Source organism: Trichechus manatus, unplaced genomic scaffold (assembly GCF_000243295.1).
Source record: "Trichechus manatus latirostris isolate Lorelei unplaced genomic scaffold, TriManLat1.0 scaffold00166, whole genome shotgun sequence".
Taxonomy (NCBI): Eukaryota; Metazoa; Chordata; class Mammalia; order Sirenia; family Trichechidae; genus Trichechus; species Trichechus manatus.
The window spans coordinates 2,468,107-2,489,927 of NW_004444102.1; the positions used below are offsets into that span (position 1 = coordinate 2,468,107).

At 37.4% G+C, this 21,821-nt stretch overlaps 1 protein-coding gene across 1 annotated transcript in view; it reads right to left on the bottom strand.

The window, feature by feature from the left end:
* Positions 1–21,821, bottom strand: part of NRG3 (neuregulin 3) — a 1,408,585-nt gene that overhangs the window by 826,125 nt on the left and 560,639 nt on the right. The gene's annotated exons all lie outside the window — the stretch shown is intronic.

The following is a 21,821-nucleotide window of genomic DNA, read 5'->3' on the forward strand; positions in this document are numbered from 1 at the left end:
AAAAAACTGAAACAAGACCCATACCTCACACCATGCACAAAAACTAACTCAAAATGGATCAAAGACCTAAATAGCAAATCAAAAATGAGAAAGATCATGGAAGGAAAAATAGGGAAAACACTAGAAGCCCTAATGCATGGCATAAACAGAATAAGAACCATAAATGACAATGCACAAACACCAGAAGAGAAACCAGATAACTGGGAGCTCCTAAAAATCAAACACTTATACTCATCAAAAGACTTCACCAAAAGAGTCAAAAGACAACCTACAGACTGGGAAAAAAATTTTGGCTAAGACAAATCTGATCAGTGTCTAATCTCTAAAATCTACAAGATACTCAAAACCTCAGCAACAGAAAGACAAACAATCCAATTAAAAAATGGGTGAGGGATATGAACAGGCATTTCACCAAAGAAGACATTCAGGCGGCTAACAGACACATGAGGAAATGCTCTCGATCATTAGCCATTAGAGAAATGAAAATCAAAACAACAATGAGATACCATCTCACCCCAACAAAGCTAGCATTAATCCAAAAAACACCAAATAATAAATGTTGGAGAGATTGTGGAGAGACTGGAACACTTATACACTGTTGGTGGGAATGTAAAATGTGAGAACCACTTTGGAAATTGATTTGGTGCTTCCTTAAAAAGCTAGACATAGAAGTATCACATGATCCACTAATCCCACTTCTCGGAATACATCCTAGAGAAATAAGAGCCGTCACATGAATAGATATATGCACACCCATGTTCACTGCAGCACTGTTCATGATAGCAAAAAGATGGAAACAACCTAGATGTCCATCAACAGACGAATGGATAAACAAATTACGGTGTATTCACACAATGGAATACTATGCAATGATAAAGAACAATGGTGAATCCATGAAACATCTTATCTGAAAGGCATTATGCTGAGTGAATTTAGTCAGTTGCAAAAAGATAAATATTGTATAAGACCACTATTATAAGAACACAAGAAAAGGTTTAAACACAGAAGAAAACATTTTTTGATTGTTATGAGGGTGGGGAGGGAGGGTGAAGGTTATTCACTAACTAGACAGTAGACAAGAATTATCACAGGTGAAGGGAAGGACAGCACACACTACAGGGGAAGTCAGCACAACTGGACTAAACCAAAGCTAAGAAGTTTCCTGACTACAACCAAATACTTTGAGGGACACAGTAACAGTGGTAGGGGTCTGAGGACCATGATTTCAGGGGACATCTATATCAACTGGCATAATAAAGTTTATTAAGAAAATGTTCTGCATCCTACTTTGGTGAGTGGTGTCTGGGGTATTAAAATTTAGCAAGCGGCCATCTAAGATGCATCAATTGATCTCAACTCACGTGTAGTAAAGGAGAATGAAGAACACAAAAGACACAAGGAAAGTATTAGCCCAAGAGACAGAAAGGGCCACATAAACCAGAAACTGCATCAGCCTGAGACCAGAACTAGATGGTGCCAGGCTACCACAAATGATTGCCCTGACAGAGAGCACAACAGAGAGTCCCTAATGGAGCAGGAGAAAAGTGGGGTGCAGAACACAAATTCACCTAGAAAGACCAGACTTAATGGTCTGACTGAGACTGGAGGAACCCCAGAAAGCATGGCCCCTGGACTCTCTGTCAGCCCAGAAATAAAAGCATTCCTGAGGCCAACTCTTCAGACAAAGATTAGACTGTACTATGGGACATAAAATGATACTCGTGAAGAGTGTGCTTCTTAGCTCAAGCAGATACGTGAGACTAAACAGGCAGCTTCTGTCTGGAGGTGAGATGAGAAGGCAGAGAGGGTCAGGAGCTGGTTGACTGGACATGGGAAATTAGGGGTGGAAAGTAGGAGTGTGCTGTCACAGTACAGGAAGAGCAACTAGGGTCACATAACAATGTTTGTATAAATTTTTGTATGAGAGACTAACTTGAACTGTAAACTTTCACTTAAAGTACAATAAAAAAAAATAGCAAGAGGAAAACAGGTTTTCAGCGAGGAACGACTTGGTGAAAACATGTTCCTTCTTATGTCTCCAAGTAAGGTAATGTGAACTGTAAATATTCAAGAGGGGCATTGAGGTATCACATTTCTCAGCTCATGTGACTATTGGAGCTTTGCTCCACAGAAGCACAATTTAGGACATTCTGCGTTCAAGTCAAACCAACGGCTCCCCAGCATAGGGGCATGCTAATAGTGCGGGCCAGAAAGCATTAGAGAGCCAACAAGTTTCACATAATTAAGAGACTGCTAAAATTAGCACTCAGCTTGGAAGTGGTTCATTTTTATTTAAAAAGTCTGTGAAGGCTATACAATCGCTTTTACTTCCACACATGTCAGGCCCCAGTAAAAAGAGAGAATGGGGGCATGGGAGCAAGTGAAAATAGGGATGGTGTCAGAGGCCAGAGCATGGGCAAAGAGGTACCAGGACCAGTAGGTATTCTGGACACAGCAGCAGCAGGGGTTTTGCCAGGTCTGCACTGGAGCACAGCTGGAATCCTAGGTCAGCAGTAAATAGAACTAGACCTAGTTTTAGAGTTATAATTATATAGTTGATTAGAATACTGTTCTAAATGTCTGACCACTGCAGATAATGAGACTAATCTGCAGTAAATACAAGAGCCAAAAGATGACAAAGACAAGATTGGGATGTTTTTCCGCAGAGAACACATACTGGATCAATGGAAGGCCAGAATAGTACGTTAAAAGCAGGAGAGAGTAACAGAATCATTTCTTCAGTCACACCTGCTTAATGTCACCAGCAATGCCATATTAAGGATAAGTATAAATTATGCTAAGTGCCCCAAGCAATGTATATTACTACACTTTAGATGCTAACTTGGTGTATATTTATGTGGATTACACTGGAAACCAGTCAAGGGTTCAATGTCAATGACAGAATAACATTTAGGTCAACTGTTTAGAAAAGTATTATTTATCAAAAAGCTTAAAAATGTTTATAACTTTTGACCTAGTAGTTCTACTTGGAATCTATCTGAGAAAACTATCTTAAATATGAAAATGAAATATGGAAAAGATATTTTTGCCAAATAATTTGTATTGTCATATTATCTATATGAGTGGAAATGTTAAAATAGTACACATTTTCAATAACAGAATGGTTAAGTAAATTATATTGGAGTCACACAGTTGGATATTATACTGTTATGAATAGTGATGCTTATGAAGTATCTATGTTGATGTATAAACCTGATTATAACATAATGTTAAATAAAAAGTATATATGTGTTTGTGTAATCATGACAACTAAAAAAGAAATTAAGCTAAATACAGCAAGAACGACTGAAAAAATAGTAAACCATTGGGAAAAGTTGTGTAAGGGCTGTATAACTTAAAAAGGGAATTTTCGTGATCCTTTTTTTTTTTCAGAATTTTTAAAATTTTCATTTACAGAAACTGTTTACTCTTATGAAACAAAATATATTTTTAAAATATTGGTCCACACAGGTAATATCGTTATAGAATGGTGGCAAAATGGGGTTTTCCTATATTTAGGAAACAATCTCATATGTGGAAAATACTTATGGCCAAATATTTTCATTGCTGTCTTGACATGTCAACAGGAAACTGGGAGAGAGAATGAATGGACACTACAGAATCAGCACCTCAGTGTCCCTAGACGTTAGTTAGGTGTGGTTCCCAGTGAAAATCCATGAGTAGGGGCTGCAGTCCATAGCTATAGAAGGCTCAGGGAGCAGAACCCTGCCAGAAGCCAAGAGCTTCCTGTGATGGGTTGCTCACAGTGAGGCCCCAATTCCCAGCAATCTTGGCTTCTGGGAGTCTATTTTACCTGATAACATGTACGGGAAGGTTTGGAAGAGGACCTATGCGGCATTGCAAAGATGGAGAGAGTAACAGAATCATCTCTTCAATCATTCCTGCTTAATGTTACCACATTAGACATTTGGTTTTGAGGTCAGAAATGTCATATACCCAATGTGAAGGAATAAGACTGATTATCCTATGTGGTCGATAAATTTAGTCCCATTCTTTAAAATCAATCCTGATATGACAAGAGATCTAAAAATGGTGTTACCTTTGCTCTAGGAATTTTCACTCCATCCCCTGCCTTATATTCCTATTTGCGCCAAACTAGTAATGCAATCCTAAAATATAATTTCCAAAAATTCTTATTAAAAAAAAAGTCTAAGCAACTTTATAGCACCTTTACTCTAGGTGAATGAGACAAAAGAAACAACAAAATCTTGCAATAAAAAGGTTTATTAATTAAACTCTCAGAAAAGGCAAAGCTTCTATAAGAGGGTATGATGAATAGAGAATTAACACAATTTGTTCTCCTGTAGGACTAGCTTTTTATTTTTAAGGAGATTCTTTTTCAGTAGAATACATCTCCTCAATAAAATAGCACCTGACTCTAGCCAAGGCGAAAAGAAGCCACTCTAAAAATACCTCACTAAAAATGGAAAGAGCTGACATTTCTTTCCACGCTCCTGAAACAGTCGTCTCTGGGACTGAGCAGCCTTCAGCTGTCCACTTGCTGTGTCCTTCACTCTCCATTACACTTCTGCTCCTGGGGGCAGGGGAAGGGTGCAGTGGCTCAAATTTTCAGTCTACATTAACTTGCTTTAATTTCTTAATGCTGAAAAGTGACAGAAAAATAGCCTAAACAAGTGCCAACAAAGGGACATATGGAATTCCAAAAATAAGCAATGAGAAAGCAATCTGCAGGGATAAATAAACCAAATTTTAAAATCTGGCTCTTAAACTGCTAGTATGTTCCCATAGACTCCTCTCTGGCATGGACACTTAGATGGGCACCATTTGTTCTTTCATTCATTCAAACTAGTTTTATTGGGTGAACCTGGGCCAGGCTCCATGGAAGAACTATGGGAGAATCAGAACTGACTGGACATAGCCCGTCATCCTAAAGTCAGCCCCAAGCAGGTATAGGTTCCCTAACCCTATCCATGGTAAGGCAAACAGGAATTCAGCAACTCCTGAAAACTCATGGCATGCTTGTAAACGTGATGAGAGCTTACAGGAGTGGAGGTCTATAAGACCCCTTCCTCTACATTCATGATTGAGGAGAGGTTGGCCAACCAATCAGTAAAAACATGGATTTTACTCCTGAGTCTAGAGTGCTACTCTAGCCATTGAGAGGTGCGGCTAAAGGCCTCACTCCTTATTAACAAAACACACAGAAGAAGCATCCGAAGAGGATCTTGGTCTAAAAATGCTAGTGAAACTACTGGTTCCTCTCCTTCTAGCAAACGTCCTCTTCCCTAACTCCTGGCCAGTGTTGACTTCTGTAAAGCAAGGATATAGGAATGTTGTTCAGGAGATAGAGTCTAATATTTTTCCAAGAACTTACTATTTTTTATGATAGGATGCTTTACACATCACATATGTTAGCCCATGTAAAAGAATATATTTACTAAACTTCAGTCACCATGTGAAAGTTAACAAAGAAAGGCAAGAGAAGCATTTGCATTTGCTTTGGATTTATAGCTGAGGCATCATTAATTTGAAATCAGGAAAATGAGGGCCCCTAAGTCTCCATAGCTTACTCATTTCTCTGCCTACTCCAAAGCTAACCTATTTGGGGTTTCACTGCATGTAACACCTTTAAAATTGTGAAGGAAATTCACGTTGATGAAGATGATATATAAAGTAAGGGAGAACATTTTTGATTCCTGTCTTTCCAAGGCTCCATTAAACATAGCCCTAGGCGCCCTCAGACTGAAAGTTCATCCCCTCCTACTACTCACTGACAGGCTGGGAATGGCATGCAGTGTGCCTGTGGTAAGCCAAGGGCACACACCTGGCCCTTATAGCTTTCTCTCATCTTAGCATAGATGATCAGGCTTCTAGTACCATATACTGATCCCAGTCCATTTTTTCCTTCTAGAATGAGAGTCAAAGAGCCCAGGATTCTAATAATCTGACAGTCTGCCTAGCTTTTGTCAGTTTTCCATACCATCAGCCTGCACTCTTTCTCTCAGCCCATAGTCTTCCTCCCACAAACAAGATGCCAGTGCCTACCATGACTCCAAGGAATACTTCTTAACTTTAATAATACTAGACTTTACTAATTAATATGCATCATGTAATGTACTAAGTTGTCTTTAAGGATCACCATACCTTTTTCTTAAATCAATTTTTTTTTTAAGGTAGGTATAAATTTTATTACCATTTTAAAGAAAATAAAGTTGACTTAGAGATTTTAAGTCATTTGGCAAAAGTCACACAAATTAAAGATGATGAAGGATTTATGATTCTGGACAAAATGGAGCAACAAAGATTAGGTTTACCCTTATTCTTAGACAACTAAACAAACAAAAACAAAACAAAAAACCAGGTAACATATGTGAAACAATAAACAAGACATTGGATATCCAGTGAATAATAAAATGATCTCCGAGAAATGGGAACAAAAGAGATGAAAATTGCAATGTTGAAGGTAGTAAATACATCAGATGAAACTGGAGGCATATTAGATACTGCAGAAGACAAGAAAAGAGTATTTGAGTACACAGCAATAGAAAAAATTGAAAACAAAGAGAAAAAATGCAAAAAAAAATAAAAGGAACAATAGTAGGGTGTGATACAACTTCAATCTGCGTATCAGGCTTATGACATATGTAGAACTAGTTAGAACACCTGAAGAAGAGGGGGACAGAAAAAATATTTTTAAACATAATAGCCAAAATTTTCAAATTTTGATGAAAACTATTAACCCATAAGACAAAGCAGCTCAACAAACACAAACATAAGAAAAATGAATAAAACTGTATCAAGGCAGATCGTAATTAAATTTTTACAAAACCAGTGATAAAGAGAAAGTTTTATAAACAGCCAGAGCAGGAAAAATAAAAGACATCTATTTAGCTCATACAATGTATGCTCTCTGACCAGAGTGGAATTAAAATAGAAATTTACATTTCTTCCAATAACAGGAAAGTATCTGGGAAATGCCCAAAATATGTAAACTAAATGACACAGTTCAAAATAATCAATGGGGAAAGTATAAAACGAAATATAAATTAGGAAGTATATTAAAATAAATTAAAATGAAAACACAGCATATCAACATCTGTGGGATGAAGTTAAAGCAGTATTTTGAGGGAAATTTATGGCACTGGAAACGCGTATTAGAAAAAGAAGAAAGGGCTCGTGTTAATGATCTTAGTTTCCACATCAAGAAATAAGAAAAGGAAGAGCAAATGAGACACAAGATATGCAGAAGAAATGAAATAATAAAATCAATAATTTAAAAAAGGAAAATAAATAAAACCAAAAGCTAGTTCTTTGAGAAGATCAATAAATTGAATAATTTCTACCGAGAATGAAAAAGAAAGAAGACAAAAATTACAAATATTAGGGATGAGAAAGGTAACATTGCTACAGATTCTAGAGATATTACAAGTATAAAAATATTATGAACACCTTTTTGCCAGTAAAATCAAATACTTTGATAAAGTGGGTAGCTTCCTCGAAAGACACAAACTACCAAAGCTCATTGAGGAAACAGGAATTTGAACACCCTGTATCTATTAAATAAATTATTCAATTTGTAGTAGTAAACCTTCCCACAAAAATAACTCCACACTCATTTGTAAAGCTTCCCAAAAGGTAACCCCAAGCCCAGATGACATCCAGGCTCACTGCAAATGTTTAGGCAATGCTTCTAAACATTCATGGAAGAAATAATGCCATAGCTATACAAACTCTTACAGAAAATTGAAGAGGAGGGAACACTCCCCAACATATTTTATAAGGTCAGCTTCCTTCTGATACCAAAACCAGACCAAGACATTATAAGAAATCTACATGTAACTATTCTTCATAAACATAGATGCAAAAATTATTAAGACAATTTTAACAAATTTAATCCAACAATATATAAAAGGATAATGTATCATGATCAAATGAGGTTTATACCAGACATGCAAGATTTGCTTAACATTCCAAAATCAATCAATGTAATTCACCATATTAATAAATTTTAAAAATCAACACAGAGAGCATTTCAATAAATGCAGAAAAGGCATTTGACAAAAATCCAATATCTATTCCTGATAACTCTCGGCAAATTAGGAATTGAAGGAAACTTTCTTCCCCCCTAATAAAGGGCAGTTACAAAGAAAAAAGAAAAAAATAATCTACAACTACCACCATGCTCAATGGTAAAAGAATAAGACCTAAAAATCAGGAACAATGCAAGAATGTGTCCTCTCCCCACTTACTTCAACACTGTACTGGAGGCTCGAGCCAGAAGGAAAACGCAGTAAAAAGTAATAAATTAACCAGACTGGAAAGGAGACACGAAACTGTTTAATTTGCAGACAACATGACTGTCTACATAGAAAATCCATTGAAATCTACACAATTGTAACTCCAACTAATAAGTGAGTTCAACAAGGTTGCAGGATAAAAGATTAATATACAAAAATCAATTGCATTTCTGTTTACTAGGAACAAAAAACTGAAATTAAAATTAGACAATAAATATGGTTTAAAACAGCGTAAGGACAAAATACTTAGGGAAAGATCTCGTAAAAGATATCTAAGACTTGTTATGCTGGAAATTTAGGCTATTACTAAGAGAAACGAAAGAGGACTTAAATACATAGAGAGTATACCATATTCATATTTAGGAAGATTCACTATTTTTAAAATGTCAATTCTCCCCAAATTGATTTAGAGATTCAACTTAAATTCCAGTGAAATTCTCTTTGGACTTTTGTTGTACAAACTGAAAAGCTGATTCTAAAATTCATGTGCAAATACAAATGACATAGAAGAGAATAAATAAAGTTTTAAAAGAAGAACAAATTTGGAGATCTTACATTTCCTTCTTTCAAAATTGACTATAAAACTATAGTAGTCAAGACAGTGTGGTATGACCTCAAAATAACAAGATAGTTTTAAACTCAGAGTGTCTGTGCAGAATTTTTGCCCTTATATATTTTTTAAATTTATTTTATTTTTGTGTTGTTAAGATAATCTACTTAGCAGAATATATACCAGTTCAACAATTTCTGCAGGTACAATTCAGTGACATTGATTACATTCTTTGAAATGTGTAACCGTTCTCATCCTTTTCTGAGTTGTTTCTCCCCAGTTAACATAACCTCTCTGCCCCCTAAGTTTTCTATCTAAACTTTCAAGTTGTTGTTGTCAGTTTGGTCCTATATAGACAGATCCTAAAAAACCACAATGCTCAAAGAGGACACTCCTTACTCATTAAGTTAAACTATTGATTGGTGTTAAGAAGACGGTTTAATATTTAAAGAATTTCTCAGGGCAATAGTTTCGAGGGTTCATACAGCTCAATGACCCCAGAAAGGCTGGATTCCAAGAGAATTTAAAATTCTGTTTTGTGTTTTCCCCTCTTTGATCAGGATGATTCAATAGACTTTTTTATCAATATGTTCAGGAATGGTAGCTGGGCATCATCCAGTTCTTCTTGTCTCATGGCAAAAGAGGCAGTTGTTCATGGAGGCAATTAGCCACACATTCCAATTCCTCCTCATATTTCTGATTCTCCTTCTTCCTCTGTTGCTCCAGGGGATAGAGAGCAATTATTGTACAATGGACAGCCACTTGCGTGCTTTAAAGACTCCAGGCACTATGCAACAAACTAAGAGGTAGAACAGAAACCCTAAACACGTAATTGGGCCAACTAAGTGGAATGTCTCATGAAACCATGATACTAAAACTTCAAACCAAAGAATCAAATCCCACGAACTATTTGGTTATAAATAAGCAGCTACATTTTGGTTGTTCTTGTTGTTGTAGTAGTAAATATATCTATCACACAACTTTTGCGAATTTAACTTTTTACACTTTATTGACAGCAATTACATTAATTGGCTGTGCAACTCTACTCTTAAATCAATGAGATTTTTCCATCACCTTAAACTGAAACTCAGTACTTCATAAGCAATAACTTCTTTCTCCCTACCTTCTGCCCCTGGTAATCACTAAGAAACTGGTCTCTATATGTTTGTCTCTTCTTGTTCTTTTATATAAGTGAGGTCATACAATATTTATCCTTTTATGATTGACTTATTTCACTCAGCATAATGTCTTCAGTCTCCACCCATATTCCAGCATATATCAAAACTTCATTTCTCTTACTGACTAAGTAGCATTCCATTGTTTGCATGTGCCACATTTTGTTTATCCACTCATGTGCTGATGGACATTTAGGTTGCTTCCACCTTTTGGCTTTTGTGAACAGTACTGCAATGCACATTGGTGTGCAAGTATCTGTTTGAGCCTCTACTTTCAAGTATTTTGGGTAAATGCCTAGCAGTGGAGTTGCTGAGTCATATCTAGTTCTGATTTTAGTTTTTTGAGGAACTCCAGCACTGTTTTCCAAAATGTCTGTACCATTTTGCATTCCCACCAGCAAACAGGTAAGAGTTCCAATTTCCCCACATTCTTGCCAATACTTGTTAGTTTCTGGTTTTTGTTTTGTTTTTAATATCTTAGCCATCCTAGTGGGAATAAAATGGTATCTCATTGTGATTTTGATTTGCATCTCTCTGATGCTAATGATGCTCAGCATCTTTTCATGTGTTTGGTGGCCATTCGAATGTTTAAAACATATTCCACAGCTAGAGTAATCAAAACCACCTGGTCCTGGTATAACAATGGACACCATATACAAAAACAAAGTCAAAATGGATTAAGGACCTAAATGTGAAAACTAAAACCATAAAATTCTTTGAAGAAAATACAGGGGCAAAACTATCAAGCATAGCTTTTAACAATTTATTATCTAATATAACGACAAAACTACAAACAGCTAAAGACAAAATAAATAAATGAGGGCTCATAAAAATTGAAGCCTTTAGTTCATCGAAAGACTTTACCAAAATAGTATAAAGACTAGCTACCAACTGGGAGAATATCTCTGGAAACCATATATTCAGTAAGAATCTACTAAATATATCTAAAACTTCCATAGCAAAAAGACAAATAATCCAATCATAAAATGAGCAAAGGACTTGAATAGACATTTCACTAAAGAGGAAATTCAAATACACCCTTATTTTTTTACCCTGTTTGGATTGTTCTTGTATTAGTAACATCCAGAATCATCAAATTTGCCCTGTGCTCTTAACATTTCAGATGAGGATTCTTGTCAAAGTGGATAAGACCTTATATTCTTGTTACCTCTGTGCAATGCACAAGTCTGGCCCATAGGAGGTCCTTAATTCATGTTTGTTGAACTGTGACTAAGCCACATTCCAGTTGATTCTACTGAGGTCTCAGCAAGCACTGTATCTGAGACCTCCACGTTTCGGGCGGTATTGATTCATAAAGAACGACCAGAAGCACAAAATGCATGTTGTTTATCTTAGTGTGATAAAAAGTGGATATGCTAAGTGTGTCTGCATGTTTGGATGAACGATGTTAAATAGAGGACATTTGGAATCACTGATCATTAGATGTTAAAAGAAATATTTTCATAACTTAAAGACTGAGAGTAAAATAATTTTGTTGTTTCTTCTCCAGAATATCCAGGAAACATTTCCTAGAGTAATTCCCATTTTATTTTAATCATTACGCAGACATGGCCCTTGATTCTTCTCTTCTTTCTCGTCTTTTTTTCTCCTTCTATTTTTCCTTATCAGTTAGAAACTTAGTGTGAATCAGAAGACTCTAAATAACAGTGCTCCAAAACGAGGTGTTTTCTTCTAGGAACTGAAAGAGCAAACTATTTTAGGATGATTTTTTTTTAAAATTTTTAAATTTTTTCCCATACAAAAATTTATACATACATTGTTATGTGACTTTAATTGCTCTCCCCGTACTGTGACAGCACACTTCTCCTTTCCACCCCTGATTCTCCATGTCCATTCAACCAGCTCCTAACCCTCTCTGCCATCCCATCTCACCTCCGGACAGAAGCTGCCCATTTAGTCTCTTGTACCTACTTCAGCTAAGAAGCACACTCCTCACAAGTGTCACTTTATGTCCCACAGTACAGTCCAATCCCTGTCTGAAGAGTTGGCCTCGGAAATTGCTTTAGTTCTGGACTGATAGGGAATCCAGGGGCCATGCTTTCTGGGGTTCCTCCAGTCTCAGTCAGACCATTAAGTCTGGTATTCTTACTGGAATTTGAGTTCTGCACCCCACCATTCTCCTGCTCCATCTGGGACTCTCTGTTGTGTTCCCTGTCAGGGTGGTCATTGGTGGTAGCCGGGCACCATCTAGTTCTTCCGGTCTCAGGCTGATGAAGTCTCTGGTTTATGTGGCCCTTTCTGTTTCTTGGGCTAATACTTTCCTTATGTCTTTGGTGTTCTTCATTCTCCTTTACTCCAGGTGATTGGGACCAATTCATGCATCTTAGATGGCTGCTTGCAAGGTGTTAAGACCCCAGACATCACCCACCAAAGTAGGATGCAGAACATTTTCTTAAGCTTTGTCATGCCAGTTGACCTAGATGTCCCCTGAAAGCGTGGTTCCCAGACTCCTACCCCTGCTACTCTGTCCCTCGAAGTCTTTGATTGCATTCAGGAAATTTCTTAGCTTTGGTTTAGTCCAGTTGTGCTGACTTCCCCTGTAGAGTGTGCTGTCCTTCCCTTCACCTAAGATAATTCTTCTCTACTATCTAGTTAGTAAATAAACCTCACCCTCCCTCCCCACCCTTGTAACCATCAAAGAATGTTTTCTTCTGTGTTTAAACCTTCTCTAGAGTTCTTATGATAGTGGTCTTATACAATATTTGTCCTTCTGTGACTGACTAAATTCACTCAGCGTAATGACCTCCAGCTTCCTCCATGTTATGTTTCACAGCTTTAACGTTGTTCTTTATCGTTGCGTAGTATTCCATCGTGTGCATATACTATAACTTGTTTATCCTTTCTGTTGATGGGCACCTAGGTTGTTTTGCTATTGTGAACAGTGCTGCAATGAACATGGGTATGTATATATCTACTCGTGTGAGGGCTCTTATTTCTCTAGGGTGCATTCCAAGGAGTGGGATAGCCAGATCATATGGTACTTCTATTTCTAGCTTTTTAAGGAAGTGCCAAATCTATTTCCAAAGTGGTTTACAATTTTCCATTCCCACCAACAGTGTATAAGTGTTCCAGTCTCTCCACCACCTCTCCAGCATTTATTATTTTGTGTTTTTTGGATTAATGCTAGTCTTGTTGGGGTGAGATGATATCTCCTTGTAGTTTTGATCTGCATTTCTCTAATGGCTAATGATCGTGAGCATTTCTTCATGTGTGTGTTAGCCACCTGAATGTCTTCTTTGGAGAAGTGCCTGTTCATATCTTTTTCCCATTTTTTAATTGAGTTATTTGTCTTTTTGTTGTTGAGGTTTTGCAGTATCTTGTAGATTTTAGAGATTAGACGCTGATCGGATTTGTCGTAGTCAAAATTTTTTTCCCAGTCTGTAGGTTGTCTTTTTACTCTTTTGGTGAAGTCTTTTGATGAGCATAAGTGTTTGATTTTTAGGAGCTCCCATTTATCTAGTCTCTCTTCTGGTGCTTGTGCATTGTTAATGGTTCGTATTCTGTTTATGCCTTGTATTAGGACTCCTAGCATTGTCCCTATTTTTTCTCCCATAATCTTTATTGTTTTCGATTTTATATTTAAGTCTTTGATCCATTTTGAGTTTGTTTTTGTGCATGGTGTGAGGTATGGGTCTTCTTTCAGTTTTTTGCAGATGGATATCCAGTTATGCCAGTACCATTTGTTAAAGAGACTGTCTTTTCCCCAATTAATGGACTTTGGGCCTTTGTCAAATATCAGCAGCACGTAGGTGGGTGAATTTATGTCTGGATTCTCAATTCTGTTCCATTGGTCTATGTATCTGTTGTTGTACCAGTACCAAGCTGTTTTGACTACTGTGGCGGTATAATAGGTTCTAAAATCAGGTAGTGTGAGGCCTCCCACTTTGTTCTTCTTCTTAAGTAATGCTTTACTTATTTGGGGCCTCTTCCCTTTCCATATGAAGTTGGTGATTTGTTTCTCCATCTCATTAAAAAATGCCGGTGGAATTTGGATCGGGAGAGAATGATTTTTGATTTCTACAATTCTGTTCACACTGCATTATAGACATTATCATACCAAATAGCATAAAATGCAAATGCCTGTGGAAAATATAACTGTGATATAAAAGTTAAGAAATATAATCAACACTTCTCTTTTCTCTACATATTAAAACTTACCAAAATATTTGCCTTCCTTACTAAGTTGGAGGAACTCATGTTCTCATAAGTATAACATAAGGATTCTCAAAGATTAATAACTTGTCTATTATTTTACCCAGGTGCCTTGAATTTATACATTTACACAGAGATAAGAAGAGAGCCAATGAAGGTTATATATACCAACAAATACCAGAAGAAATATCTACATTTCATTGTCTGCAAATCAAACGAAAAAGCCAATATGGAGCCCAATGCCATGAACAAAATCTAATGAAAACCAGAAAGCCAGAACTGCCTGAAAAACAGCATGAGTGATATGGCTACTTGTATTTAAATCTCCCTGACCTCTTTCCATAAATATGTGTTTCATTTTATATTGTCTGACCTTTACTGATATCACAGCACTTGTTACACATTCTTTACCACCCTAGGCTTGATGACGCATCCAGCCTAACACCATGATGAGAGAGAAAACCCATTCTGGATTTTAGTTCTAGTATTGTCATCCATTATTGTAAACTAAAGAGCCCTGCTGGCACAATGGTTAAGTGATCCACTGCTAACTGAAAGGTCAGCAGGTCGAACCCAACAGAGGCTTCTTGGCAGATAAGAGCTGGAGATCTGCTCACATAAAGATCACAGCCGAGGAAACCCTATCGGACAGTCCCAATCTGTCCTTAGGGGAGATGTGAATCAGACTCGACTCTACGGCACACAACAGCAGCACTGAAAACTAGTGCAGTGGCTGACATTGGATGACCACATCTTCTCATTTTCACCACATAGGCCATTTTCTACACAGCATTCCAGTTTAGATTTTGACTATATGCATTAGGTCATAATAATAAGAGTGAATTCAATTTATAATCCACATTCCTAGAAGAATCAAGACTGATCCCTTGTATTCTAGAAGAATATATGTTACTAAAATATTGTAAAATGATGGGATTCTTCATCTTTTTAAAATGTTCTTGCCATAATCGCAGCAGTCACTGTCACAGCTGTCATTGGCCTTGTCACTTAATTAATCTCTAACTCAGAAAGCATCTGGACACCCTGGGAGAGCTGGCAACAGGAATTAATACTAGTGACTGACCCAAACAACTGTCAGGATTGCAGACGAGAAGAGAAGAGTCGCATTAACTAGACTGAGAAAAAGTCCATGCCATCAGGACATAGACATGTCCCTGCTGCCTTATAATGCCTCTATCTCTGGGTGCAAATACCATCTACATATTAATTAGCGGTTGCATATGAGCCATGCATACATGCTGTGTTCCCACCATGACACATTTTATCTCTAATTGCCATCTCTATTAACACACTTAGTCTGGAAGCTCCACTGAAACCACTTCCATGATGTGTGACTTTGCTGGTATTTGAAATAATGGTGGCATAGCTTTCAGCATCACAGCAACATGTAGGCCACCAAAGTACAGCAAACTACCACATAGGTGGTGGGGTGCCAAACTAAGCCAACTAGGAAGAAAGGCCTGGTGATCTACTTGCAAAAATTAGCCAATGAAAATCTTACAAATAACAATCGAACCCTGTCTAACTTACTTTGGACACGTCATTAGAAGGGATCAATCACTAGGAGAGGACATCATGCTTGGTGAAATTGAGGGCCAGTGGAGGGAAGGGAAACCCTCCATGAGATGGGTTGTCACAGTAGCCACAACGATGGATTCAAACACGTGAGGATGATGCTGGACCGTGCAGTGTCTTGTTCTGTTGTACATAAGGTTGCCATGAGTCAGAGTTGACTCAACAGCAGCTAACAACAAGTAACATAGGACTATTGAAGTGTTGAGGATGCCTGTGGCAGGGTCATCCCTATCTTCTCAAGGCCAAAATCCTTATAGTGGGCAGGCGGGATCCCTGCAGTCATATTTATAGAAGTCAGTAGAACGGAGATTCAAACTGTAAGGTCTGCATTCAAAGCTTGGCTCTCCCATTTCTAAGCTGAGGGACTTGAAGTAAATTACTTAAACTCTTTAAGTTGTTGTTTTCTCAAAAGTAAAAGAAGGGGAATAACAACTACAATACAGATGTTCTTAAAGCTTAAAGAAAGTAATGTACTTAAGGAGTTTAAAATAGTTCCTGTCACATCATGAGAACTCAAGGATGTTGGCTGATCTGCTGGTGCCCACAGAGAGCCTGAGCTTCCCTCTCTGCCCAGGACCTGCCCTCCTTTTTCTGGCTAGTACACAAATCTCAGTCAGCCACAACATAGCCATAATTACCATGATTATATGTCAAATCAAAGATTTTATGAGTATTAGATTTCATGGAGACCTCAAAAAAGTATTAACTCCAACTCAATCATTTCAAGGATGGGAAAATGAAACCAGAACAAGGTAGTGACTTGCTCAAGTTCACCCAGCTAGATTTACTGGGCACTGACCAGAGTTTGGAGACTTGGTGGTACAGTAGTTAAGAGCTTGGTTGCTAACCAAGAGATCAGTAGTTCAAATCCACCAGCTGCTCTTTGGAAACCCTATGGGGCAGTTCTACTCTGTCCTATAGGGTCACTATGAGTTGGAATTGACTGGACAGCAATGGGTTATGGGACCAGAGTTTAATGGTTTCATTCTCTGACCTTCTATTTTCCCACTTAGCTAAAATGACTTCTCTCCATCTATCTTTCCTTTTCTCCTTTCCTTACACTCTCTGTCTTTCTTCCTTTTTAGTTCCTTGTGGACAAGGGAAATGACTAAGGTACTTTATTAACACCATGAAGGAAATTCCCAATTGTCTGTAAACTGCTGTGGTCATCAAACATAAAAATTATCCAGTATAATTACAGGGAACATATTAGAAAGTCTTTATGTCTTCAAGGTTTATTTTATTAAAATAAAAGCACCCAAGGAGGCAGAGCCAGGATGGCGGCTTAGTCACAGGTACCATAATGTGCCTCTGTACCAAGAACCAAAAAAAAACAAGCAAAACAGAAGCAGACAACAATATGGGAACACTTAACATCAAAACTGAAAGTCTAAGAATTGAACTGAGCACAGACTAGAAGGAAAAAAACAGTGAAAACAGCAAAAGAGGAGTAATATGGAAAAGAGGAGCTCAGCTAGCCATTCCAGCCTGACACAGCCATCTTAGGATAAAGCCAGCAATGACCTCACATGAAGAAAACAGCAAGGCAACTTCATGACTTTCCCAAAAGGGACAGAGAACCTCTATAGACACACTATAAAAGTAGAAATCAGTAACAGGAAGATTAAGGTAAAAAAATCTAATACATGGAAACTAAATAACACCCTGCTTAAAAACTACAGGGCAGTAGAAGAAATCAATGATGGAATTTAAAAAATTCCTAGAATTAAACAAGAATGAAAACATAACACACCAAATCCTCTGGGACACAGCAAAAGCAGTGCTCAGAACTCGATTTATAGCAATAAACACATTCATCAAAAAGAACAAAGGACAAAAATCAAAAAATTAACCTTACAACTCGAACAATTAGAAAGCGAGTAGCAAAAGAAGCCCACAGTAGCCAGAACAAATGAAATAATAAAAATCAGAGGAGAAATAAATGAAACAGGGAACAAAAAATCAATAGAATCAACAAGACTAAAAGTTGGTTTTCTGAAAGGATTAATAAAATCTACAAACCTCTGGCCGAACTGACAAAAGGAAACCATGAGAAGATGCAAATAACCTGAATAAGAAATGAGATGGGTGACATTACAACAGAACCAACTGAAATAAAAAGGATCATATCAAAACACTAAGAAAAATTGAAATCCTAGAGGAAATGGACAAATATCTAGAAACATACTACCTACCTACACTAACACAAACTGGGGTAGAAAATTTGAACAGACCCATAACAAAAAAAAAAAATTGAAGAGGATCAGGAAAAAAAGAAAAAAAAAAACCTCCCAACAAAAAACAGCCCCAGTTAACATGGCTTCGCTGGAGAATTCTACCAAAGATTCAGAGAAGAGTTGACACCAATTCTACTCAAACTATTCCAGAACACAGAAAATGAAAGAATACACCAGAATTCATTCTATGAAGCTAGCATAACCCTGACAGCAAAGCCAGGCAAAGACATCACTAAAAAACGAAACCGCAGACCAATATTTCTCATGAATATAGATGTAAAAATTCTCAACAAAATCCTACTCAATTGAATTCAACAGCATATAACAAAAAATACAGCATGACTAAGCAGAATTCATACCAGGCATGCAAAGATTGTTCAACATTAGAAAATCAATCAAGGTTAATCCACTACATAAATAAAGGAAAGGGCATTTGATAAAGTCCAACACTCATTCCTGATAAAAACGCTCAGCAAAATAGGAGTAGAAGGGAAATTCCTCAACATAATAAAAGGAATTTATACGAAACCAACACCTAACACTATCCTCAATGGAGAGAGACTGAAAGAATTCACCTTCAGAATGAGAACCAGACAAGGATGTCCTTTATCAACACTCTTATTGGGCATTGTATGGGAAATCCTAGCAAGAGCAATAAAACAAGAAAAGGAAATAAAGTATACAAATTGATGCAGAAGAAGTAAAAGTATCCCTTTTGGCAGATGATATGATCCTCAAAAACCCAAAAACTTGTTGCCGTTGAGTTGATAGCAACTCATAGCGACCCTATACATAGAAAATTCCAAGGATTCCATAAGAAAGCCATTGAAACTAATAGAAGGATTTAACAAAGTGGCAGGATACAAAATCAACATACAAAAATTAGTTGGATTCCTCTATGTCAACAAAGAGAACTTTGAAAAGGAAATCAGGAAAACAATACCATTTGAAATAGCCCCCCATAAGATAAAATACTCAGGAATAAAGCTAACCAGGGATATAAAAGACCAATGTAAAGAAAAGTACAAAACGTCACTGCTAGAAACCAGGAGAGACCTACATAAGTGGAAAAACATACCACGCTCTTGGATTGTGGAAATGTCAATACTACCAAAAGCGATATTTAGACATAATGCAATCCTGATTAAAATCCCAACAGCATTCTTCAATGAGATGGAAAAACTAATCACTAAATTTATATGAAAGGGAAAGAGGCCTTGAATAAGTAAAGCTTTATTAGAAAAGAAGAACAAAGTAGGAGGCCTCACACTACCTGATTTCAGAACCTTATTATACAGCCAGGGTAGTCAAAACAGCCTCGTACTGGTACAACAACAGACACATTGACCAATGGAACAGAACTGAGAACCCAGACATAAATCCATCCACCTATGGACAACTGATCTTCAACAAAGGACCAAAGTCTACTGAATGGGGAAGAGATAGTCTTTTCAACAAATGGTGCTGGCAAAATTGGGTATCCGTCTGTAGAAAAATGAAACGGGATCTATACTTCACACCATACACAAAAACAAACACAAAACGGATCAAAGATCTAAACATAAAACCTAAAACTATAAAGATCATGGAGGAAAACACAGGGACAACACTAGGAGCCTTAATATATGGCATAAATAGAATGCCAAACATAACTAAAAATGCACATACAGAAGATGGATGAATGGAACCTCTTAAAAATTAAACACTTATGCTCAACAAAAGACGTCTCTAAAAAGAGTGAAAAAAGAACCTACAGATTGGGGAAAAATTTTTGGCTACAACATATCTGACAAGGGTCTAATCTCTAAAATTCATAGAGAACTTCAACACCTCAACAAAAAAAGACAAATAATCCAATTTAAAAAATGCGCAGAGGATATGAACAAATATTTCACCAAAGAAGACATTCAGGCTGTTAACAAACATACAAAGAAATGCTCACTATCATCAGCAATTAGAGATGCAAATTAAAACTATACTGAGATACCATACCACTGGGACATTACTGGCACTAATCAAAAAAAAAGAAAACAAGTGTTGGTGAGGTTGTGGGGAGATTGGAACTCTTATACACAGCCGATGGGAATGTAAAACGGTACAGCCACTATAGAAAATGGTATGGCACTTCCTCAAAAAGCCAGAAATAGAAATACCATGTGGTCCAGCAATAGAATAGACCCTAAAGAAATAAGAGCTATGACACAAATAAACATATGCACAACCATGTTCATTGCAGCATTGTTCACAACAGCAAAAATGTGGAAGTAACTTATGTACCCATCAACAGATGAACAGAGTAGTAAACTGTGGTACATACTACAATGGAATACTATCAAACAATAAAGAATAATGATGAACTGCAAAATATCTCACAACATGGATGGATTTGGAAGACATTATGCTTAGTGAAATAAGTCAAATAACAAAAGGTTTACACACAGGAGAAAAAAAAAAAAGATCCTTTGATGGTTACCAGGGGTGGGAGAGCAAGGGAGGGAAAATTACCAAATAGATAGTACGCACTTGTTAATATTGGTGAAGGGAAAGGCAATACACAATAAAGGAAAAGTCAGCACAACATGACCAAGGCAAGAGTGGACACTGAGAGGAACATAGGAACAAAGAACAATTATGGTAACTACCACAGCATAGACAATCCTGCAATAACAGTATTAATAAACAATAACTTATGAACAGATACATAGATAGATAGACATGCCAAGAGGTAACGGAGGGTGTAAAGGAGGACACCCCCCAGCAGATACAGGTTTGGTGGTGGACATTTGTAAACACATGACTCTAGGTTCTCCTAATACAGACAATAGAGCACACAAGTGGCACAGTCAGGGAAACCTCTCAGACATAGCTAAACACCTTGTGGAATGAAGTTCCCAGGCTCGAAGGCAATGGACCATTGACTTGGGGGACATGCATATCAACAGGCAAAACATAGTTCTTAAAGACAATGTTCTACAGCCTACTTTGGTGAGTAGTGTCTGGGGTCTTAAAAGCTTGCCAATGGCCATCTAAGATACAACTATTGGTATCTTCCAGTCTGGAGCAAAGGAGAGTGAAAAAAACCAAAGACTCAAGGGAGCAATTAGTCCAAATGGCTAATGGACCACATGAACCACAGCCTAGATGACCTGAAACCAGAAGAACTAGATGGTGCCAGGCTACCACTACCTATCACTCTGACTGGGATGACAATAGAGGTCCTCAACAGAGCAGCAGGAAAGTGTAGAACAGAAGACTAGATTCACAACAAAGATCAGATGTACTGGTCTGACAGAGGCCAGAGGAACCCTTGAGACTATGGCCCTAAGACACCCTTCTGACCTGTCACTGAAGCCATTCAGGAGACTACCTTCCAAGCAAACACCAGACAAGCCCACAGAATAAACAGTAACACCTGAGAGAAACGTGTTCCTTAGCACAATCAATTATAAGAGATCAAAAGGGCAATACTTGCCGAAAAGCAAAGATGAGACGGCAGGTGGGGGTAGAAAATCAGGAGAAAAGGAAACGGACAACCCAGGGCCGAAATGTGGAGAGTGCTGGCACATTGTGGGGAATGAAACCAAGGCTGTGAACACTTATGTACAAACTATTGAATGGGAATCTAATTTGCTCCGTAAGCTTTCACCTAATGCACAATCTAAATAAATAAATACATAAATAAATGATTAAAAGCACCCTAACTGGAAGAAATAATTTCTTAAAGGCTAGGATTTATTAACATGCAAGCCCTTATGAACTGCCCGCAAAACTGACACCGCCTGTCAGGTGACAAATATATTAGAAGCCAATC